The following is a 17,883-nucleotide window of genomic DNA, read 5'->3' on the forward strand; positions in this document are numbered from 1 at the left end:
AGAAATTGCACAACTTAAGCTACTTTACGCTGCATCACTATTTCAGCGACTTTTAACTTTTCTAGAACGGAAGAAAATATCACTACGAAACAAACATAAAACAAGAACAGCAATGAATGGAGTAGAAAAATTAAAAGATGAACGAATAAAGTGATCTGAAGCAATTGAAAAGAGAAGGGGAATCAAATGAACAAACGTCTATAGCACCAGTTATTCCCAGGTGGTCACCCATCCAAGTTCTACGCTGGCCCTACCGAGTTTCACTTCGGTGATGGGACGAGAACCGGATTTTTCTCGCTGGTATGACCGTACACAGAAGAAATTGCACAACTTAAGCTACTTTACGCTGCATCTCGATTTCAGCGTCTCTATACCTTTCTAGAACGGAAGAAAATATCACTACGAAACAAGCAGAAAACAAGAACAGCAATGAATAGAGTAGAAAAATTAAAAGATGAACGAATAAAGTGATCTGAAGCAATTGAAAGGAGAAGGGGAATCAAATGAACAAAAAAGTCTACAGCACCAGTTATTCCCAGGTGGTCACCCATCCAAGTACTACGCTGGCCTTACCGAGTTTCACTTCGGTGATCGGAAAAGAACCGGTTATTTCTCAGTGGTATGAACGTAGACAGAAGAAGTTCCACAACTTAAGCTACACTACGCTGCATCTCGATTTCAGCGCTTTTTCAATTTTCTAGAACAGAAGAAAACAACACAAAAAAAAAACAAAAAACAAGAAAAGCAATGAATGGAGTGGAAAAATTAAAAGATGAACGAATAAAGTGATCTGAAGCAATTGAAAGGAGAAGGGAAATCAAATGAACAAAAAAGTCTACAGCACCAGTTACTCCCAGGTGGTCACCCATCCAAGTACTACGCTGGCCCTACCGAGTTTCACTTCGGTGATCGGACGAGAACCGGTTTTTTCTCGCTGGTATGACCGTAAACAGAAGAAATTGCACAACTTAAGCTACTTTACGCTGCATCTCGATTTCAGCGATTCTATACTTTTCTAGAACGGAAGAAAACAACACAAAAAAAAACAACAGAAAACAAGAACAGCAATGAATGGAGTAGAAAAATTAAAAGATAAACGAATAAAGTGATCTGAAGCAATTGAAAAGAGAAGGGGAATCAAATGAACAAAAGTCTACAGCACCAGTTATTCCCAGGTGGTCACCCATCCAAGTTCTACGCTGGCCTTGCCTAGTTTCACTTCGGTGATCGGAAAAGAACCGGTTATTTCTCAGTGGTATGAACGTAGACAGAAGAAGTTCCACAACTTAAGCTACACTACGCTGCATCTCGATTTCAGCGCTTTTTCAATTTTCTAGAACAGAAGAAAACAAGACAAAAAAAAAAACAAAAAACAAGAAAAGCAATGAATGGAGTAGAAAAATTAAAAGATGAACGAATAAGGTGATCTGAAGCAATTGAAAGGAGAAGGGAAATCAAATGAACAAAAAAGTCTACAGCACCAGTTACTCCCAGATGGTCACCCATCCAAGTACTACGCTGGCCCTACCGAGTTTCACTTCGGTGATGTGACGAGAACCGGTTTTTTCTCGCTGGTATGGCCGTACACAGAAGAAATTGCACAACTTAAGCTACTTTACGCTGCATCTCGATTTCAGCGTCTCTATAATTTTCTAGAACGGAAGAAAATATCACTACGAAACAAGCAGAAAACAAGAACAGCAATGAATGGAGTAGAAAAATTAAAAGATGAACGAATAAAGTGATCTGAAGCAATTGAAAGGAGAAGGGGAATCAAATGAACAAAAAAGTCTACAGCACCAGTTACTCCCAGGTGGTCACCCATCCAAGTACTACGCTGGCCCTACCGAGTTTCACTTCGGTGATCGGACGAGAACCGGTTTTTTCTCGCTGGTATGACCGTAAACAGAAGAAATTGCACAACTTAAGCTACTTTACGCTGCATCTCGATTTCAGCGTCTCTATACTTTTCTAGAACGGAAGAAAACAACACAAAAAAAACCAACAGAAAACAAGAACAGCAATGAATGGAGTAGAAAAATTAAAAGATAAACGAATAAAGTGATCTGAAGCAATTGAAAAGAGAAGGGGAATCAAATGAACAAAAGTCTACAGCACCAGTTATTCCCAGGTGGTCACCCATCCAAGTTCTACGCTGGCCTTGCCTAGTTTCACTTCGGTGATCGGAAAAGAACCGGTTATTTCTCAGTGGTATGAACGTAGACAGAAGAAGTTCCACAACTTAAGCTACACTACGCTGCATCTCGATTTCAGCGCTTTTTCAATTTTCTAGAACAGAAGAAAACAACACAAAAAAAAACAAAAAACAAGAAAAGCAATGAATGGAGTAGAAAAATTAAAAGATGAACGAATAAAGTGATCTGAAGCAATTGAAAGGAGAAGGGAAATCAAATGAACAAAAAAGTCTACAGCACCAGTTACTCCCAGGTGGTCACCCATCCAAGTACTACGCTGGCCCTACCGAGTTTCACTTCGGTGATCGGACGAGAACCGGTTTTTTCTCGCTGGTATGACCGTAAACAGAAGAAATTGCACAACTTAAGCTACTTTACGCTGCATCTCGATTTCAGCGTCTCTATACTTTTCTAGAACGGAAGAAAACAACACAAAAAAAACCAACAGAAAACAAGAACAGCAATGAATGGAGTAGAAAAATTAAAAGATAAACGAATAAAGTGATCTGAAGCAATTGAAAAGAGAAGGGGAATCAAATGAACAAAAGTCTACAGCACCAGTTATTCCCAGGTGGTCACCCATCCAAGTTCTACGCTGGCCTTGCCTAGTTTCACTTCGGTGATCGGAAAAGAACCGGTTATTTCTCAGTGGTATGAACGTAGACAGAAGAAGTTCCACAACTTAAGCTACACTACGCTGCATCTCGATTTCAGCGCTTTTTCAATTTTCTAGAACAGAAGAAAACAACACAAAAAAAAACAACAGAAAACAAGAACAGCAATGAATGGAGTAGAAAAATTAAAAGATGAACGAATAAAGTGATCTGAAGCAATTGAAAGGAATGGGGAATCAAATGAACAAAAAAGTCTACAGCACCAGTTACTCCCAGGTGGTCACCCATCCAAGTACTACGCTGGCCCTACCGAGTTTCACTTCGGTGATCGGACGAGAACCGGTTTTTTCTCGCTGGTATGACCGTAGACAGAAGAAATTGCACAACTTAAGCTACTTTACGCTGCATCTCGATTTCAGCGTCTCTATACTTTTCTAGAACGGAAGAAAATATCACTACGAAACAAGCAGAAAACAAGAACAGCAATGAATAGAGTAGAAAAATTAAAAGATGAACGAATAAAGTGATCTGAAGCAATTGAAAGGAATGGGGAATCAAATGAAGAAAAGTCTACAGCACCAGTTACTCCCAGGTGGTCACCCATCCAAGTACTACGCTGGCCCTACCGAGTTTCACTTCGGTGATCGGACGAGAACCGGTTTTTTCTCGCTGGTATGGCCGTACACAGAAGAAATTGCACAACTTAAGCTACTTTACGCTGCATCTCGATTTCAGCGTCTCTATACTTTTCTAGAACGGAAGAAAATATCACTACGAAACAAGCAGAAAACTAGAACAGCAATGAATGGAGTAGAAAAATTAAAAGATGAACGAATAAAGTGATCAGAAGCAATTGAAAGGAGAAGGGAAATCAAATGAACAAAAAAGTCTACAGCACCAGTTATTCCCAGGTGGTCACCCATCCAAGTACTACGCTGGCCCTACCGAGTTTCACTTCGGTGATCGGACGAGAACCGGTTTTTTCTCGCTGGTATGACCGTAAACAGAAGAAACTGCACAACTTAAGCTACTTTACGCTGCATCTCGATTTCAGCGTCTCTATAATTTTCTAGAACGGAAGAAAACAACACAAAAAAAACCAACAGAAAACAAGAACAGCAATGAATGAAGTAGAAAAATTAAAAGATAAACGAATAAAGTGATCTGAAGCAATTGAAAAGAGAAGGGGAATCAAATGAACAAAAGTCTACAGCACCAGTTATTCCCAGGTGGTCACCCATCCAAGTTCTACGCTGGCCTTGCCGAGTTTCACTTCGGTGATCGGAAAAGAACCGGTTATTTCACAGTGGTTTGAACGTAGACAGAAGAAGTTCCACAACTTAAGCTACACTACGCTGCATCTCGATTTCAGCGCTTTTTCAATTTTCTAGAACACAAGAAAACAACACAAAAAAAAAACAAAAAACAAGAACAGCAATGAATGGAGTAGAAAACTTACAAGATAATCGAATAAAGTGATCTGAAGCAATTGAAAAGAGAAGGGGAATCAAATGAACAAAAGTCTACAGCACCAGTTACTCCCAGGTGGTCACCCATCCAAGTTCTACGCTGGCCTTGCCGAGTTTCACTTCGGTGATCGGAAAAGAACCGGTTATGTCTCAGTGGTATGAACGTAGACAGAAGAAGTTCCGCAACTTAAGCTACACTACGCTGCATCTCGATTTCAGCGCTTTTTCAATTTTCAAGAACGGAAGAAAACAACACAAAAAAAAAAAAAAACAGAAAACAAGAACAGCAATGAATAGAGTAGAAAAATTAAAAGATGAACGAATAAAGTGATCTGAAGCAATTGAAAGGAATGGGGAATCAAATGAAGAAAAGTCTACAGCACCAGTTACTCCCAGGTGGTCACCCATCCAAGTACTACGCTGGCCCTACCGAGTTTCACTTCGGTGATCGGACGAGAACCGGTTTTTTCTCGCTGGTATGGCCGTACACAGAAGAAATTGCACAACTTAAGCTACTTTACGCTGCATCTCGATTTCAGCGTCTTTATACTTTTCTAGAACGGAAGAAAATATCACTACGAAACAAGCAGAAAACTAGAACAGCAATGAATGGAGTAGAAAAATTAAAAGATGAACGAATAAAGTGATCTGAAGCAATTGAAAGGAGAAGGGAAATCAAATGAACAAAAAAGTCTACAGCACCAGTTACTCCCAGGTGGTCACCCATCCAAGTACTACGCTGGCCCTACCGAGTTTCACTTCGGTGATCGGACGAGAACCGGTTTTTTCTCGCTGGTATGACCGTAGACAGAAGAAATTGCACAACTTAAGCTTCTTTACGCGGCATCTCGATTTCAGCGTCTCTATACTTTTCTAGAACGGAAGAAAACAACACAAAAAAAACCAACACAAAACAAGAACAGCAATGAATGGAGTAGAAAAATTAAAAGATGAACGAATAAAGTGATCTGAAGCAATTGAAAGGAGAAGGGAAATCAAATGAACAAAAAAGTCTACAGCACCAGTTACTCCCAGGTGGTCACCCATCCAAGTACTACGCTGGCCCTACCGAGTTTCACTTCGGTGATCGGACGAGAACCGGTTTTTTCTCGCTGGTATGACCGTAGACAGAAGAAATTGCACAACTTAAGCTTCTTTACGCGGCATCTCGATTTCAGCGTCTCTATACTTTTCTAGAACGGAAGAAAACAACACAAAAAAAACCAACAGAAAACAAGAACAGCAATGAATGGAGTAGAAAAATTAAAAGATGAACGAATAAAGTGATCTGAAGCAATTGAAAGGAGAAGGGGAATCAAATGAACAAAAAAGTCTACAGCACCAGTTATTCCCAGATGGTCACCCATCCAAGTACTACGCTGGCCCTACCGAGTTTCACTTCGGTGATGGGACGAGAACCGGTTTTTTCTCGCTGGTATGACCGTAGACAGAAGAAATTGCACAACTTAAGCTTCTTTACGCGGCATCTCGATTTCAGCGTCTCTATACTTTTCTAGAACGGAAGAAAACAACACAAAAAAAACCAACACAAAACAAGAACAGCAATGAATGGAGTAGAAAAATTAAAAGATGAACGAATAAAGTGATCTGAAGCAATTGAAAGGAATGGGGAATCAAATGAACAAAAAAGTCTACAGCACCAGTTACTCCCAGGTGGTCACCCATCCAAGTACTACGCTGGCCCTACCGAGTTTCACTTCGGTGATGGGACGAGAACCGGTTTTTTCTCGCTGGTATGACCGTACACAGAAGAAATTGCACAACTTAAGCTACTTTACGCTGCATCTCGATTTCAGCGTCTCTATAATTTTCTAGAACGGAAGAAAATATCACTACGAAACAAGCAGAAAACAAGAACAGCAATGAATGGAGTAGAAAAATTAAAAGATGAACGAATAAAGTGATCTGAAGCAATTGAAAGGAGAAGGGGAATCAAATGAACAAAAAAGTCTACAGCACCAGTTACTCCCAGGTGGTCACCCATCCAAGTACTACGCTGGCCCTACCGAGTTTCACTTCGGTGATCGGACGAGAACCGGTTTTTTCTCGCTGGTATGACCGTAAACAGAAGAAATTGCACAACTTAAGCTACTTTACGCTGCATCTCGATTTCAGCGTCTCTATACTTTTCTAGAACGGAAGCAAAACAACACAAAAAAAACCAACAGAAAACAAGAACAGCAATGAATGGAGTAGAAAAATTAAAAGATAAACGAATAAAGTGATCTGAAGCAATTGAAAAGAGAAGGGGAATCAAATGAACAAAAGTCTACAGCACCAGTTATTCCCAGGTGGTCACCCATCCAAGTTCTACGCTGGCCTTGCCTAGTTTCACTTCGGTGATCGGAAAAGAACCGGTTATTTCTCAGTGGTATGAACGTAGACAGAAGAAGTTCCACAACTTAAGCTACACTACGCTGCATCTCGATTTCAGCGCTTTTTCAATTTTCTAGAACAGAAGAAAACAAGACAAAAAAAAAAACAAAAAACAAGAAAAGCAATGAATGGAGTTGAAAAATTAAAAGATGAACGAATAAGGTGATCTGAAGCAATTGAAAGGAGAAGGGAAATCAAATGAACAAAAAAGTCTACAGCACCAGTTACTCCCAGGTGGTCACCCATCCAAGTACTACGCTGGCCCTACCGAGTTTCACTTCGGTGATCGGGACGAGAACCGGTTTTTTCTCGCTGGTATGACCGTACACAGAAGAAATTGCACAACTTAAGCTACTTTACGCTGCATCTCGATTTCAGCGTCTCTATAATTTTCTAGAACGGAAGAAAATATCACTACGAAACAAGCAGAAAACAAGAACAGCAATGAATGGAGTAGAAAAATTAAAAGATGAACGAATAAAGTGATCTGAAGCAATTGAAAGGAGAAGGGAAATCAAATGAACAAAAAAGTCTACAGCACCAGTTACTCCCAGGTGGTCACCCATCCAAGTACTACGCTGGCCCTACCGAGTTTCACTTCGGTGATCGGACGAGAACCGGTTTTTTCTCGCTGGTATGACCGTAACAGAAGAAATTGCACAACTTAAGCTACTTTACGCTGCATCTCGATTTCAGCGTCTCTATACTTTTCTAGAACGGAAGAAAACAACACAAAAAAAACCAACACAAAACAAGAACAGCAATGAATGGAGTGGAAAAATTAAAAGATGAACGAATAAAGTGATCTGAAGCAATTGAAAGGAGAAGGGGAATCAAATGAACAAAAAGTCTACAGCACCAGTTACTTCCCAGGTGGTCACCCATCCAAGTACTACGCTGGCCCTACCGAGTTTCACTTCGGTGATCGGAAGAGAACCGGTTTTTTCTCAGCTGGTATGACCGTAGACAGAAGAAATTCCACAACTTAAGCTACTTACGCTGCATCTCGATTTCAGCGTCTTCTATACTTTTCTAGAACGGAAGAAAACAACACAAAAAAACAACAAAAACAAGAACAGCAATGAATGGAGTAGAAAAATTAAAAGATGAACGAATAAAGTGATCTGAAGCAATTGAAAGGAGAAGGGAAATCAAATGAACAAAAAAGTCTACAGCACCAGTTACTCCCAGGTGGTCACCCATCCAAGTACTACGCTGGCCCTACCGAGTTTCACTTCGGTGATCGGACGAGAACCGGTTTTTTCTCGCTGGTATGACCGTAGACAGAAGAAATTGCACAACTTAAGCTTCTTTACGCGGCATCTCGATTTCAGCGTCTCTATACTTTTCTAGAACGGAAGAAAACAACACAAAAAAAACCAACACAAAACAAGAACAGCAATGAATGGAGTAGAAAAATTAAAAGATGAACGAATAAAGTGATCTGAAGCAATTGAAAGGAGAAGGGAAATCAAATGAACAAAAAAGTCTACAGCACCAGTTACTCCCAGGTGGTCACCCATCCAAGTACTACGCTGGCCCTACCGAGTTTCACTTCGGTGATCGGACGAGAACCGGTTTTTTCTCGCTGGTATGACCGTAGACAGAAGAAATTCCACAACTTAAGCTTCTTTACGCGGCATCTCGATTTCAGCGTCTCTATACTTTTCTAGAACGGAAGAAAACAACACAAAAAAAACCAACACAAAACAAGAACAGCAATGAATGGAGTAGAAAAATTAAAAGATGAACGAATAAAGTGATCTGAAGCAATTGAAAGGAGAAGGGGAATCAAATGAACAAAAAAGTCTACAGCACCAGTTACTCCCAGGTGGTCACCCATCCAAGTACTACGCTGGCCCTACCGAGTTTCACTTCGGTGATCGGACGAGAACCGGTTTTTTCTCGCTGGTATGACCGTAGACAGAAGAAATTGCACAACTTAAGCTTCTTTACGCGGCATCTCGATTTCAGCGTCTCTATACTTTTCTAGAACGGAAGAAAACAACACAAAAAAACCAACACAAAACAAGAACAGCAATGAATGGAGTAGAAAAATTAAAAGATGAACGAATAAAGTGATCTGAAGCAATTGAAAGGAGAAGGGAAATCAAATGAACAAAAAAGTCTACAGCACCAGTTACTCCCAGGTGGTCACCCATCCAAGTACTACGCTGGCCCTACCGAGTTTCACTTCGGTGATCGGACGAGAACCGGTTTTTTCTCGCTGGTATGACCGTAGACAGAAGAAATTGCACAACTTAAGCTTCTTTACGCGGCATCTCGATTTCAGCGTCTCTATACTTTTCTAGAACGGAAGAAAACAACACAAAAAAAACCAACACAAAACAAGAACAGCAATGAATGGAGTGGAAAAATTAAAACATGAACGAATAAATTGATCTGAAGCAATTGAAAGGAGGAGGGGAATCAAATGAACAAAAAAGTCTACAGCACCAGTTATTCCCAGATGGTCACCCATCCAAGTACTACGCTGGCCCTACCGAGTTTCACTTCGGTGATCGGACGAGAACCGGTTTTTTCTCGCTGGTATGACCGTACACAGAAGAAATTGCACAACTTAAGCTACTTTACGCTGAATCTCGATTTCAGCGTCTCTATACTTTTCTAGAACGGAAGAAAACAACACAAAAAAACAAACAGAAAACAAGAACAGCAATGAATGGAGTAGAAAAATTAAAAGATGAACGAATAAAGTGATCTGAAGCAATTGAAAGGAGAAGGGAAATCAAATGAACAAAAAAGTCTACAGCACCAGTTACTCCCAGGTGGTCACCCATCCAAGTACTACGCTGGCCCTACCGAGTTTCACTTCGGTGATCGGACGAGAACCGGTTTTTTCTCGCTGGTATGACCGTAGACAGAAGAAATTGCACAACTTAAGCTTCTTTACGCGGCATCTCGATTTCAGCGTCTCTATACTTTTCTAGAACGGAAGAAAACAACACAAAAAAAACCAACACAAAACAAGAACAGCAATGAATGGAGTAGAAAAATTAAAAGATGAACGAATAAAGTGATCTGAAGCAATTGAAAGGAGAAGGGAAATCAAATGAACAAAATAGTCTACAGCACCAGTTACTCCCAGGTGGTCACCCATCCAAGTACTACGCTGGCCCTACCGAGTTTCACTTCGGTGATCGGACGAGAACCGGTTTTTTCTCGCTGGTATGACCGTAGACAGAAGAAATTCCACAACTTAAGCTTCTTTACGCGGCATCTCGATTTCAGCGTCTCTATACTTTTCTAGAACGGAAGAAAACAACACAAAAAAAACCAACACAAAACAAGAACAGCAATGAATGGAGTAGAAAAATTAAAACATGAACGAATAAAGTGATCTGAAGCAATTGAAAGGAGAAGGGAAATCAAATGAACAAAAAAGTCTACAGCACCAGTTACTCCCAGGTGGTCACCCATCCAAGTTCTACGCTGGCCTTGCCGAGTTTCACTTCGGTGATCGGAAAAGAACCGGTTTTTTCTCAGTTGTATGAACGTAGACAGAAGAAGTTCCGCAACTTAAGCTACACTACGCTGCATCTCGATTTCAGCGCTTTTTCAATTTTCTAGAACGGAAGAAAACAACACAAAAAAAAAAAACAGAAAACAAGAACAGCAATGAATGGAGTAGAAAAATTAAAAGATAAACGAATAAAGTGATCTGAAGCAATTGAAAAGAGAAGGGGAATCAAATGAACAAAAGTCTACAGCACCAGTTATTCCCAGGTGGTCACCCATCCAAGTTCTACGCTGGCCTTGCCGAGTTTCACTTCGGTGATCGGAAAAGAACCGGTTATTTCTCAGTGGTATGAACGTAGACAGAAGAAGTTCCACAACTTAAGCTACACTACGCTGCATCTCGATTTCAGCGCTTTTTCAATTTTCTAGAACAGAAGAAAACAACACAAAAAAAAACAACAGAAAACAAGAACAGCAATGAATGGAGTAGAAAAATTAAAAGATGAACGAATAAAGTGATCTGAAGCAATTGAAAGGAGAAGGGGAATCAAATGAACAAAAAAGTCTACAGCACCAGTTACTCCCAGGTGGTCACCCATCCAAGTACTACGCTGTCCCTACCGAGTTTCACTTCGGTGATCGGACGAGAACCGGTTTTTTCTCGCTGGTATGACCGTAGACAGAAGAAATTGCACAACTTAAGCTACTTTACGCTGCATCTCGATTTCAGCGTCTCTATACTTTTCTAGAACGGAAGAAAACAACACAAAAAAAAGCAACACAAAACAAGAACAGCAATGAATGGAGTAGAAAAATTAAAAGATGAACGAATAAAGTGATCTGAAGCAATTGAAAGGAGAAGGGGAATCAAATGAACAAAAGTCTACAGCACCAGTTATTCCCAGGTGGTCACCCATCCAAGTTCTACGCTGGCCTTGCCGAGTTTCACTTCGGTGATCGGAAAACAACCGGTTTTTTCTCAGTGGTATGAACGTAGACAGAAGAATATCCACAACTTAAGCTACACTACGCTGCATCTCGATTTCAGCGCTTTTTCAATTTTCTAGAACGGAAGAAAACAACGCAAAAAAAAACAACAGAAAACCAGAACAGCAATGAATTGAGTAGAAAAATTAAAAGATGAACGAATAAAGTGATCTGAAGCAATTGAAAGGAGAAGGGAAATCAAATGAACAAAAAAGTCTACAGCACCAGTTACTCCCAGATGGTCACCCATCCAAGTACTACGCTGGCCCTACCGAGTTTCACTTCGGTGATGGGACGAGAACCGGTTTTTTCTCGCTGGTATGACCGTAGACAGAAGAAATTGCACAACTTAAGCTACTTTACGCTGCATCACTATTTCAGCGCCTCTTAACTTTTCTAGAACGGAAGAAAATATCACTACGAAACAAACAGAAAACAAGAACAGCAATGAATGGAGTAGAAGAATTAAAAGTTGAACGAATAAAGTGATATGAAACAATTGAAAAGAGAAGGGGAATATAATGAACAAAAGTCTACAGCACCAGTTATTCCCAGGTGGTCACCCATCCGAGTACTACGCTGGCCTTACCGAGTTTCACTTCGGTGATCGGACGAGAACCGGTTTCTTCTCAGTGGTATGGCCGTAGAGAAAAGAAATGGCAAAACTTAAGCTACTTTACGCTACATCACTATTTCAGCGCCTTTTAACTTTTCTAGAACGGAAGAAAACAATACAAAAAAAAACAAACACGAAAAAAGAACACCAATGAATAGAGTAGAAAAATTAAAAGATAAACGAATAAAGTGATCTGAAGCAATTGAAAAGAGAAGGGGAATCAAATGAACAAACGTCTACAGCACCAGTTATTCCCAGGTGGTCACCCATCCAAGTTCTACGCTGGCCCTACCGAGTTTCACTTCGGTGATGGGACGAGAACCGGATTTTTCTCGCTGGTATGACCGTACACAGAAGAAATTGCACAACTTAAGCTACTTTACGCTGCATCTCGATTTCAGCGTCTCTATACCTTTCTAGAACGGAAGAAAATATCACTACGAAACAAGCAGAAAACAAGAACAGCAATGAATAGAGTAGAAAAATTAAAAGATGAACGAATAAAGTGATCTGAAGCAATTGAAAGGAGAAGGGGAATCAAATGAACAAAAAAGTCTACAGCACCAGTTATTCCCAGGTGGTCACCCATCCAAGTACTACGCTGGCCCTACCGAGTTTCACTTCGGTGATCGGACGAGAACCGGTTTTTTCTCGCTGGTATGACCGTACACAGAAGAAATTGCACAACTTAAGCTACTTTACGCTGAATCTCGATTTCAGCGTCTCTATACTTTTCTAGAACGGAAGAAAACAACACAAAAAACAAACAGAAAACAAGAACAGCAATGAATGGAGTAGAAAAATTAAAAGATAAACGAATAAAGTGATCTGAAGCAATTGAAAAGAGAAGGGGAATCAAATGAACAAAGGTCTACAGCACCAGTTATTCCCAGGTGGTCACCCATCCAAGTTCTACGCTGGCCTTGCCGAGTTTCACTTCGGTGATCGGAAAAGAACCGGTTTTTTCTCAGTGGTATGAACGTAGACAGAAGAAGTTCCACAACTTAAGCTACACTACGCTGCATCTCGATTTCAGCGCTTTTTCAATTTTCTAGAACGGAAGAAAACAACACAAACAAAAAAAACAGAAAACAAGAACAGCAATGAATGGAGTAGAAAAATTAAAAGATGAACGAATAAAGTGATCTGAAGCAATTGAAAGGAGAAGGGAAATCAAATGAACAAAAAAGTCTACAGCACCAGTTACTCCCAGGTGGTCACCCATCCAAGTACTACGCTGGCCCTACCGAGTTTCACTTCGGTGATCGGACGAGAACCGGTTTTTTCTCGCTGGTATGACCGTAGACAGAAGAAATTGCACAACTTAAGCTACTTTACGCTGCATCTCGATTTCAGCGTCTCTATACTTTTCTAGAACGGAAGAAAAATACACAAAAAAAACCAACACAAAACAAGAACAGCAATGAATGGAGTAGAAAAATTAAAAGATGAACGAATAAAGTGATCTGAAGCAATTGAAAGGAGAAGGGAAATCAAATGAACAAAAAAGTCTACAGCACCAGTTACTCCCAGGTTGTCACCCATCCAAGTACTACGCTGGCCCTACCGAGTTTCATTTCGGTGATCGGACGAGAACCGGTTTTTTTCGCTGGTATGACCGTACACAGAAGAAATTGCACAACTTAAGCTACTTTACGCTGCATCTCGATTTCAGCGTCTCTATACTTTTCTAGAACGGAAGAAAACAACACAAAAAAAACCAATAGAAAACAAGAACAGCAATGAATGGAGTAGAAAAATTAAAAGATGAACGAATAAAGTGATCTGAAGCAATTGAAAGGAGAAGGTGAATCAAATGAACAAAAGTCTACAGCACCAGTTATTCCCAGGTGGTCACCCATCCAAGTACTACGCTGGCACTACCCAATTTGAATTCGGTGATCGGACGAGAACCGGTTTTTTCTCGCTGGTATGGCCGTACACAGAAGAAATTGCACAACTTAAGCTACTTTACGCTGCATCACTATTTCAGCGCCTCTTAACTTTTCTAGAACGGAAGAAAATATCACTACGAAACAAACAGAAAACAAGAACAGCAATGAATGGAGTAGAAGAATTAAAAGTTGAACGAATAAAGTGATATGAAACAATTGAAAAGAGAAGGGGAATATAATGAACAAAAGTCTACAGCACCAGTTATTCCCAGGTGGTCACCCATCCAAGTACTACGCTGGCCTTACCGAGTTTCACTTCAGTGATCGGACGAGAACCGGTTTTTTCTCAGTGGTATGGCCGTAGAGAAAAGAAATTGCAAAACTTAAGCTACTTTACGCTACATCTCGATTTCAGCGCCTTTTAACTTTTCTAGAACGGAAGAAAACAATACAAAAAAAAACAAACACGAAACAAGAACAGCAATGAATGGAGTAGAAAAATTAAAAGATAAACGAATAAAGTGATCTGAAGCAATTGAAAAGAGAAGGGGAATCAAATGAACAAACGTCTACAGCACCAGTTATTCCCAGGTGGTCACCCATCCAAGTTCTACGCTGGCCTTGCCGAGATTCACTTCGGTGATCGGAAAAGAACCGGTTTTTTCTCAGTGGTATGACCGTAGACAGAAGAAATTCCACAACTTAAGCTACTTTATGCTGCATCTCGATTTCAGCGCCTTTTCAATTTTCTAGAACGGAAGAAAACAACACAAAAAAAAAACAACAGAAAACAAGAACAGCAATGAATGGAGTAGAAAAATTAAAAGATGAACGAATAAAGTGATCTGAAGCAATTGAAAGGAGAAGGTGAATCAAATGAACAAAAGTCTACAGCACCAGTTATTCCCAGGTGGTCACCCATCCAAGTACTACGCTGGCCCTACCCAATTTGAATTCGGTGATCGGACGAGAAACGCTTTTTTCTCGCTGGTATGGCCGTACATAGAAGAAAGTGCACAACTTAAGCTACTTTACGCTGCATCACTATTTCAGCGCCTCTTAACTTTTCTAGAACGGAAGAAAATATCACTACGAAACAAACAGAAAACAAGAACAGCAATGAATGGAGTAGAAAAATTAAAAGATGAACGAATTAAGTCATATGAAACAATTGAAAAGAGAAGGGGAATCAAATGAACAAAAGTCTACAGCACCAGTTATTCCCAGGTGGTCACCCATCCAAGTACTACGCTGGCCTTACCGAGTTTCACTTCGGTGATCGGAGGAGAACCGGTTTCTTCTCAGTGGTATGGCCGTAGAGAAAAGAAATTGCAAAACTTAAGCTACTTTACGCTGCATCACTATTTCAGCGCCTTTTAACTTTTCTAGAACGGAAGAAAGCAACACTAAAGAAACAAACAGAAAACAAGAACAGCAATGAATAGAGTAGAAAAATTAAAAGATAAACGAATAAAGTGATCTGAAGCAATTGAAAAGAGAAGGGGAATCAAATGACCAAAAAAGTCTACAGCACCAGTTATTCCCAGGTGGTCACCCATCCAAGTACTACGCTGGCCTTACCGAGTTTCACTTCAGTGATCGGAGGAGAAGCGGTTTTTTGTCAGTGGTATAGCCGTAGACAGAAGAAATTGCACAACTCAAGATACTTTACGCTGCATCTCGATTTCAGGGTCTTCAAACTTTTCTAGAACAGAAGAAAATATCACTAAAAAACCAACAGAAAACAAGAACAGCAATGAATGGAGTAGAAAAATTAAAAGTTTAACGAATAAAGTGATCTGAAGCAATTGAAAAGAGAAGGTGAATCAAATGAACAAAAGTCTACATCACCAGTTATTCCCAGGTGGTCACCCATCCAAGTTCTACGCTGGCCTTGCCGAGATTCACTTCGGTGATCGGAAAAGAACCGGTTTTTTCTCAGTGGTATGAACGTAGACAGAAGAAATTGCACAACTTAAGCTACTTTACGCTGCATCTCGATTTCAGCGCATTTTCAATTTTCTAGAACGGAAGAAAACAACACAAAAAAAAACAACAGAAAACAAGAACAGCAATGAATGGAGTAGAAAAATTAAAAGATAAACGAATAAAGTGATCTGAAGCAATTGAAAAGAGAAGGGGAATCAAATGAACAAAAGTCTACAGCACCAGTTATTCCCAGGTGGTCACCCATCCAAGTACTACGCTGGCCTTACCGATTTTCACTTCGGTGATCGGAGGAGAACCGGTTTCTTCTCAGTGGTATGGCCGTAGAGAAAAGAAATTGCACAACTTAAGCTACTTTACGCTGCATCACTATTTCAGCGCCTTTTAACTTTTCTAGAACGGAAGAAAGCAACACTAAAGAAACAAACAGAAAACAAGAACAGCAATGAATAGAGTAGAAAAATTAAAAGATAAACGAATAAAGTGATCTGAAGCAATTCAAAAGAGAAGGTGAATCAAATGAACAAAAGTCTATAGCACCAGTTATTCCCAGGTGGTTACCCATCCAAGTACTACGCTTTCACTTCCGAGTTTTACTTCGGTGATCGGACGAGCACCGGTTTTTTCTCGGTGGTATGGCCGTAGACAGAAGAAATTCCACAACTTAAGCTACTTGATACTGCATCACTAATTCAGCGGCAATAAATTTTCTAGAACGGAAGAAAATATCACTACAAACAAGGAGAAAACAAGAAAAGCAATGAATGGAGAAAAAAAATTAAAAGTTGAACGAATAAAGTGATCTCAAGCAATTGAAAAGAGAAGTAGAATCAAATGAACAAAAGTCTACAGCACCAGTTATTCCCAGGTGGTCACCCATCCAAGTACTACGCTGGCCTTACCGAGTTTCACTTCAGTGATCGGAGGAGAATCGGTTTTTTCTGAGTGGTATGGCCGTAGACAAACGAAATTCCACAACTTAAGCTACTTTACGCTGCATCTCGATTTCAGAGACTAGAAACTTTTCTAGAACGAAAGAAAACAACACTACGAAACAAACAGAAAACAAGAACAGCAATGAATGGAGTAGAAAAATTAAAAGTTGAACGAATAAAGTGAACTGAAGCAATTGAAAAGAGAAGGGGAATCAAATGAACAAAAAAGTCTACAGCACCAGTTAGTCCCAGGTGGTCACCCATCCAAGTACTGCGCTGGTCTTACCGAGTTTCATTTCGGTGATCGGAGGAGAATCGGTTTTTTCTCAGAGTTATGGCCGTAGAGAAAAGAAATTGCACAACTTAAGCTACTTTATGCTGCATCACTATTAGTAGTTATGACCCCACAGATACCGCACTTACGAGGGGAGGGGTGGTCTAAATTCCTGAATAACCCCTTAAGAATGTAGGGGGAGGGGAGGTTGGAATGTAGAACACGGTCAAAGTACGAATTCCAATCGCTAAGGCGGGAATCTGAATTATGAAATATGAAGACATATTTTTAAGGAGAGAAAAGTTTAAAAGCTCGATGAAAATCAGCAGAATCACTTGCTGATCAATACCGGTGTATAAACATGTCGATTCTGGTTCACGAAGAGTGTTATGGTTCTGTGATTGTCAATGAAGACGGGAGTAAGAAGATTTTTATCGGAGACTACGATTCACCTCCAAACGAGAAGAAAGACGAAAATACAGTAGGGCTCTATATAAATTTGAATAACTTCCAGAAGTTCGATGAGCACTACCAAGAAATTGAAAACTATGTTTTAAGTTTCGTTCAAACCCAAAGCTTTCAGGAAAAGAAGAAGAGAGACAGAGACGCTGATGACAATGATGAGGAAAACCGAACCAGCACGAAAAAGAAAGCTAAAATGGAAAAGGGGAAGAAAGGGAAGAAAACAAGTCCCAAGTACATGAGTAAAAAACCACACCATCTAAAGCTCAAAATTCCCCCACGAAAAGTCGTTTGTGATGAGGTAGAGATGGTAGAAAGGCGCGTTGAGATGGAAGACATGTTGTTGAAGACCTATGCTGGCGCAGTAGAAAGGCAACTTGCAAAGATAGTCAAAGAAAATTGCTTTGGCTGTATATACGATAGGCCCAGCCAGAAAGACCACGACGTCTGTCTTGACACTTCATATAATGAGATCATAGAACTATATTTAAATAAAGCTATGTCAAGAGTAGATCATGATGATGTCATGAAACGATGCTATGAATCATTTAAGAAAATAGACCCTCCACCAAGTGCAATGGACATGATGAGATATAATGATCCGAACTGGTT

The 17,883-nt window shown here is 40.1% G+C and overlaps 22 non-coding genes and 31 pseudogenes across 22 annotated transcripts; all 53 read right to left on the reverse strand.

Annotated features, from left to right (window-relative positions):
- Nucleotides 1-195: 195 nt before the first annotated feature.
- Nucleotides 196-314, reverse strand: LOC148908055 (5S ribosomal RNA; annotated as a pseudogene).
- Nucleotides 315-514: 200 nt separating this feature from the next.
- On the reverse strand, nt 515-633 carry LOC148908056 (5S ribosomal RNA; annotated as a pseudogene).
- A 199-nt stretch (nt 634-832) lies between these two features.
- On the reverse strand, nt 833-951 carry LOC148908057 (5S ribosomal RNA). Its single transcript, XR_016120947.1, has one exon. It is a non-coding gene; the product is annotated as a 5S ribosomal RNA (ribosomal RNA).
- A 199-nt stretch (nt 952-1,150) lies between these two features.
- LOC148908058 (5S ribosomal RNA) lies at nt 1,151-1,269 on the reverse strand (annotated as a pseudogene).
- A 200-nt stretch (nt 1,270-1,469) lies between these two features.
- Nucleotides 1,470-1,588, reverse strand: LOC148908059 (5S ribosomal RNA; annotated as a pseudogene).
- A 200-nt stretch (nt 1,589-1,788) lies between these two features.
- Nucleotides 1,789-1,907, reverse strand: LOC148908060 (5S ribosomal RNA). The gene has a single exon (XR_016120948.1). It is a non-coding gene; the product is annotated as a 5S ribosomal RNA (ribosomal RNA).
- A 199-nt stretch (nt 1,908-2,106) lies between these two features.
- Nucleotides 2,107-2,225, reverse strand: LOC148908061 (5S ribosomal RNA; annotated as a pseudogene).
- A 198-nt stretch (nt 2,226-2,423) lies between these two features.
- LOC148908062 (5S ribosomal RNA) lies at nt 2,424-2,542 on the reverse strand. Its single transcript, XR_016120949.1, has one exon. It is a non-coding gene; the product is annotated as a 5S ribosomal RNA (ribosomal RNA).
- Nucleotides 2,543-2,741: 199 nt separating this feature from the next.
- On the reverse strand, nt 2,742-2,860 carry LOC148908063 (5S ribosomal RNA; annotated as a pseudogene).
- A 200-nt stretch (nt 2,861-3,060) lies between these two features.
- Nucleotides 3,061-3,179, reverse strand: LOC148908064 (5S ribosomal RNA). Its single transcript, XR_016120924.1, has one exon. It is a non-coding gene; the product is annotated as a 5S ribosomal RNA (ribosomal RNA).
- Nucleotides 3,180-3,376: 197 nt separating this feature from the next.
- Nucleotides 3,377-3,495, reverse strand: LOC148908065 (5S ribosomal RNA). Its single transcript, XR_016120962.1, has one exon. It is a non-coding gene; the product is annotated as a 5S ribosomal RNA (ribosomal RNA).
- Nucleotides 3,496-3,695: 200 nt separating this feature from the next.
- Nucleotides 3,696-3,814, reverse strand: LOC148908066 (5S ribosomal RNA). Its single transcript, XR_016120941.1, has one exon. It is a non-coding gene; the product is annotated as a 5S ribosomal RNA (ribosomal RNA).
- Nucleotides 3,815-4,013: 199 nt separating this feature from the next.
- Nucleotides 4,014-4,132, reverse strand: LOC148908067 (5S ribosomal RNA; annotated as a pseudogene).
- A 197-nt stretch (nt 4,133-4,329) lies between these two features.
- On the reverse strand, nt 4,330-4,448 carry LOC148908068 (5S ribosomal RNA; annotated as a pseudogene).
- A 201-nt stretch (nt 4,449-4,649) lies between these two features.
- On the reverse strand, nt 4,650-4,768 carry LOC148908069 (5S ribosomal RNA). The gene has a single exon (XR_016120963.1). It is a non-coding gene; the product is annotated as a 5S ribosomal RNA (ribosomal RNA).
- A 200-nt stretch (nt 4,769-4,968) lies between these two features.
- Nucleotides 4,969-5,087, reverse strand: LOC148908070 (5S ribosomal RNA). Its single transcript, XR_016120925.1, has one exon. It is a non-coding gene; the product is annotated as a 5S ribosomal RNA (ribosomal RNA).
- A 201-nt stretch (nt 5,088-5,288) lies between these two features.
- Nucleotides 5,289-5,407, reverse strand: LOC148908071 (5S ribosomal RNA). The gene has a single exon (XR_016120926.1). It is a non-coding gene; the product is annotated as a 5S ribosomal RNA (ribosomal RNA).
- A 201-nt stretch (nt 5,408-5,608) lies between these two features.
- LOC148908072 (5S ribosomal RNA) lies at nt 5,609-5,727 on the reverse strand (annotated as a pseudogene).
- A 200-nt stretch (nt 5,728-5,927) lies between these two features.
- Nucleotides 5,928-6,046, reverse strand: LOC148908073 (5S ribosomal RNA; annotated as a pseudogene).
- A 200-nt stretch (nt 6,047-6,246) lies between these two features.
- Nucleotides 6,247-6,365, reverse strand: LOC148908074 (5S ribosomal RNA). Its single transcript, XR_016120950.1, has one exon. It is a non-coding gene; the product is annotated as a 5S ribosomal RNA (ribosomal RNA).
- Nucleotides 6,366-6,565: 200 nt separating this feature from the next.
- LOC148908075 (5S ribosomal RNA) lies at nt 6,566-6,684 on the reverse strand (annotated as a pseudogene).
- A 200-nt stretch (nt 6,685-6,884) lies between these two features.
- LOC148908076 (5S ribosomal RNA) lies at nt 6,885-7,004 on the reverse strand. Its single transcript, XR_016120951.1, has one exon. It is a non-coding gene; the product is annotated as a 5S ribosomal RNA (ribosomal RNA).
- A 200-nt stretch (nt 7,005-7,204) lies between these two features.
- LOC148908077 (5S ribosomal RNA) lies at nt 7,205-7,323 on the reverse strand (annotated as a pseudogene).
- A 199-nt stretch (nt 7,324-7,522) lies between these two features.
- Nucleotides 7,523-7,643, reverse strand: LOC148908078 (5S ribosomal RNA; annotated as a pseudogene).
- A 198-nt stretch (nt 7,644-7,841) lies between these two features.
- On the reverse strand, nt 7,842-7,960 carry LOC148908079 (5S ribosomal RNA). The gene has a single exon (XR_016120927.1). It is a non-coding gene; the product is annotated as a 5S ribosomal RNA (ribosomal RNA).
- A 201-nt stretch (nt 7,961-8,161) lies between these two features.
- LOC148908080 (5S ribosomal RNA) lies at nt 8,162-8,280 on the reverse strand. The gene has a single exon (XR_016120928.1). It is a non-coding gene; the product is annotated as a 5S ribosomal RNA (ribosomal RNA).
- A 201-nt stretch (nt 8,281-8,481) lies between these two features.
- Nucleotides 8,482-8,600, reverse strand: LOC148908081 (5S ribosomal RNA). The gene has a single exon (XR_016120929.1). It is a non-coding gene; the product is annotated as a 5S ribosomal RNA (ribosomal RNA).
- Nucleotides 8,601-8,800: 200 nt separating this feature from the next.
- On the reverse strand, nt 8,801-8,919 carry LOC148908082 (5S ribosomal RNA). The gene has a single exon (XR_016120930.1). It is a non-coding gene; the product is annotated as a 5S ribosomal RNA (ribosomal RNA).
- Nucleotides 8,920-9,120: 201 nt separating this feature from the next.
- LOC148908083 (5S ribosomal RNA) lies at nt 9,121-9,239 on the reverse strand. The gene has a single exon (XR_016120973.1). It is a non-coding gene; the product is annotated as a 5S ribosomal RNA (ribosomal RNA).
- A 200-nt stretch (nt 9,240-9,439) lies between these two features.
- LOC148908084 (5S ribosomal RNA) lies at nt 9,440-9,558 on the reverse strand. The gene has a single exon (XR_016120931.1). It is a non-coding gene; the product is annotated as a 5S ribosomal RNA (ribosomal RNA).
- Nucleotides 9,559-9,759: 201 nt separating this feature from the next.
- On the reverse strand, nt 9,760-9,878 carry LOC148908085 (5S ribosomal RNA). The gene has a single exon (XR_016120932.1). It is a non-coding gene; the product is annotated as a 5S ribosomal RNA (ribosomal RNA).
- Nucleotides 9,879-10,079: 201 nt separating this feature from the next.
- LOC148908086 (5S ribosomal RNA) lies at nt 10,080-10,198 on the reverse strand (annotated as a pseudogene).
- Nucleotides 10,199-10,397: 199 nt separating this feature from the next.
- LOC148908087 (5S ribosomal RNA) lies at nt 10,398-10,516 on the reverse strand (annotated as a pseudogene).
- A 201-nt stretch (nt 10,517-10,717) lies between these two features.
- LOC148908088 (5S ribosomal RNA) lies at nt 10,718-10,836 on the reverse strand. The gene has a single exon (XR_016120992.1). It is a non-coding gene; the product is annotated as a 5S ribosomal RNA (ribosomal RNA).
- A 199-nt stretch (nt 10,837-11,035) lies between these two features.
- LOC148908089 (5S ribosomal RNA) lies at nt 11,036-11,154 on the reverse strand (annotated as a pseudogene).
- A 201-nt stretch (nt 11,155-11,355) lies between these two features.
- Nucleotides 11,356-11,474, reverse strand: LOC148908090 (5S ribosomal RNA; annotated as a pseudogene).
- Nucleotides 11,475-11,672: 198 nt separating this feature from the next.
- On the reverse strand, nt 11,673-11,791 carry LOC148908091 (5S ribosomal RNA; annotated as a pseudogene).
- A 200-nt stretch (nt 11,792-11,991) lies between these two features.
- On the reverse strand, nt 11,992-12,110 carry LOC148908092 (5S ribosomal RNA; annotated as a pseudogene).
- A 200-nt stretch (nt 12,111-12,310) lies between these two features.
- On the reverse strand, nt 12,311-12,429 carry LOC148908093 (5S ribosomal RNA). Its single transcript, XR_016120968.1, has one exon. It is a non-coding gene; the product is annotated as a 5S ribosomal RNA (ribosomal RNA).
- A 197-nt stretch (nt 12,430-12,626) lies between these two features.
- On the reverse strand, nt 12,627-12,745 carry LOC148908094 (5S ribosomal RNA; annotated as a pseudogene).
- Nucleotides 12,746-12,946: 201 nt separating this feature from the next.
- On the reverse strand, nt 12,947-13,065 carry LOC148908095 (5S ribosomal RNA). Its single transcript, XR_016120933.1, has one exon. It is a non-coding gene; the product is annotated as a 5S ribosomal RNA (ribosomal RNA).
- A 201-nt stretch (nt 13,066-13,266) lies between these two features.
- LOC148908096 (5S ribosomal RNA) lies at nt 13,267-13,384 on the reverse strand (annotated as a pseudogene).
- A 199-nt stretch (nt 13,385-13,583) lies between these two features.
- On the reverse strand, nt 13,584-13,702 carry LOC148908097 (5S ribosomal RNA; annotated as a pseudogene).
- Nucleotides 13,703-13,900: 198 nt separating this feature from the next.
- On the reverse strand, nt 13,901-14,019 carry LOC148908098 (5S ribosomal RNA). The gene has a single exon (XR_016120996.1). It is a non-coding gene; the product is annotated as a 5S ribosomal RNA (ribosomal RNA).
- A 200-nt stretch (nt 14,020-14,219) lies between these two features.
- Nucleotides 14,220-14,338, reverse strand: LOC148908099 (5S ribosomal RNA; annotated as a pseudogene).
- A 200-nt stretch (nt 14,339-14,538) lies between these two features.
- On the reverse strand, nt 14,539-14,657 carry LOC148908100 (5S ribosomal RNA; annotated as a pseudogene).
- A 198-nt stretch (nt 14,658-14,855) lies between these two features.
- On the reverse strand, nt 14,856-14,974 carry LOC148908101 (5S ribosomal RNA; annotated as a pseudogene).
- A 201-nt stretch (nt 14,975-15,175) lies between these two features.
- On the reverse strand, nt 15,176-15,294 carry LOC148908102 (5S ribosomal RNA; annotated as a pseudogene).
- A 198-nt stretch (nt 15,295-15,492) lies between these two features.
- On the reverse strand, nt 15,493-15,611 carry LOC148908103 (5S ribosomal RNA; annotated as a pseudogene).
- A 199-nt stretch (nt 15,612-15,810) lies between these two features.
- On the reverse strand, nt 15,811-15,929 carry LOC148908104 (5S ribosomal RNA; annotated as a pseudogene).
- A 199-nt stretch (nt 15,930-16,128) lies between these two features.
- On the reverse strand, nt 16,129-16,247 carry LOC148908105 (5S ribosomal RNA; annotated as a pseudogene).
- Nucleotides 16,248-16,443: 196 nt separating this feature from the next.
- LOC116291501 (5S ribosomal RNA) lies at nt 16,444-16,562 on the reverse strand (annotated as a pseudogene).
- Nucleotides 16,563-16,762: 200 nt separating this feature from the next.
- LOC148908106 (5S ribosomal RNA) lies at nt 16,763-16,881 on the reverse strand (annotated as a pseudogene).
- Between the last annotated feature and the right edge of the window lie 1,002 nt (nt 16,882-17,883).

The sequence above is a fragment of the Actinia tenebrosa genome, unplaced genomic scaffold (genome assembly GCF_029948245.1).
Source record: "Actinia tenebrosa isolate PJP-AT-01 unplaced genomic scaffold, QUT_ActTen_1.0 PGA_scaffold3__52_contigs__length_22856419, whole genome shotgun sequence".
Taxonomy (NCBI): Eukaryota; Metazoa; Cnidaria; class Anthozoa; order Actiniaria; family Actiniidae; genus Actinia; species Actinia tenebrosa.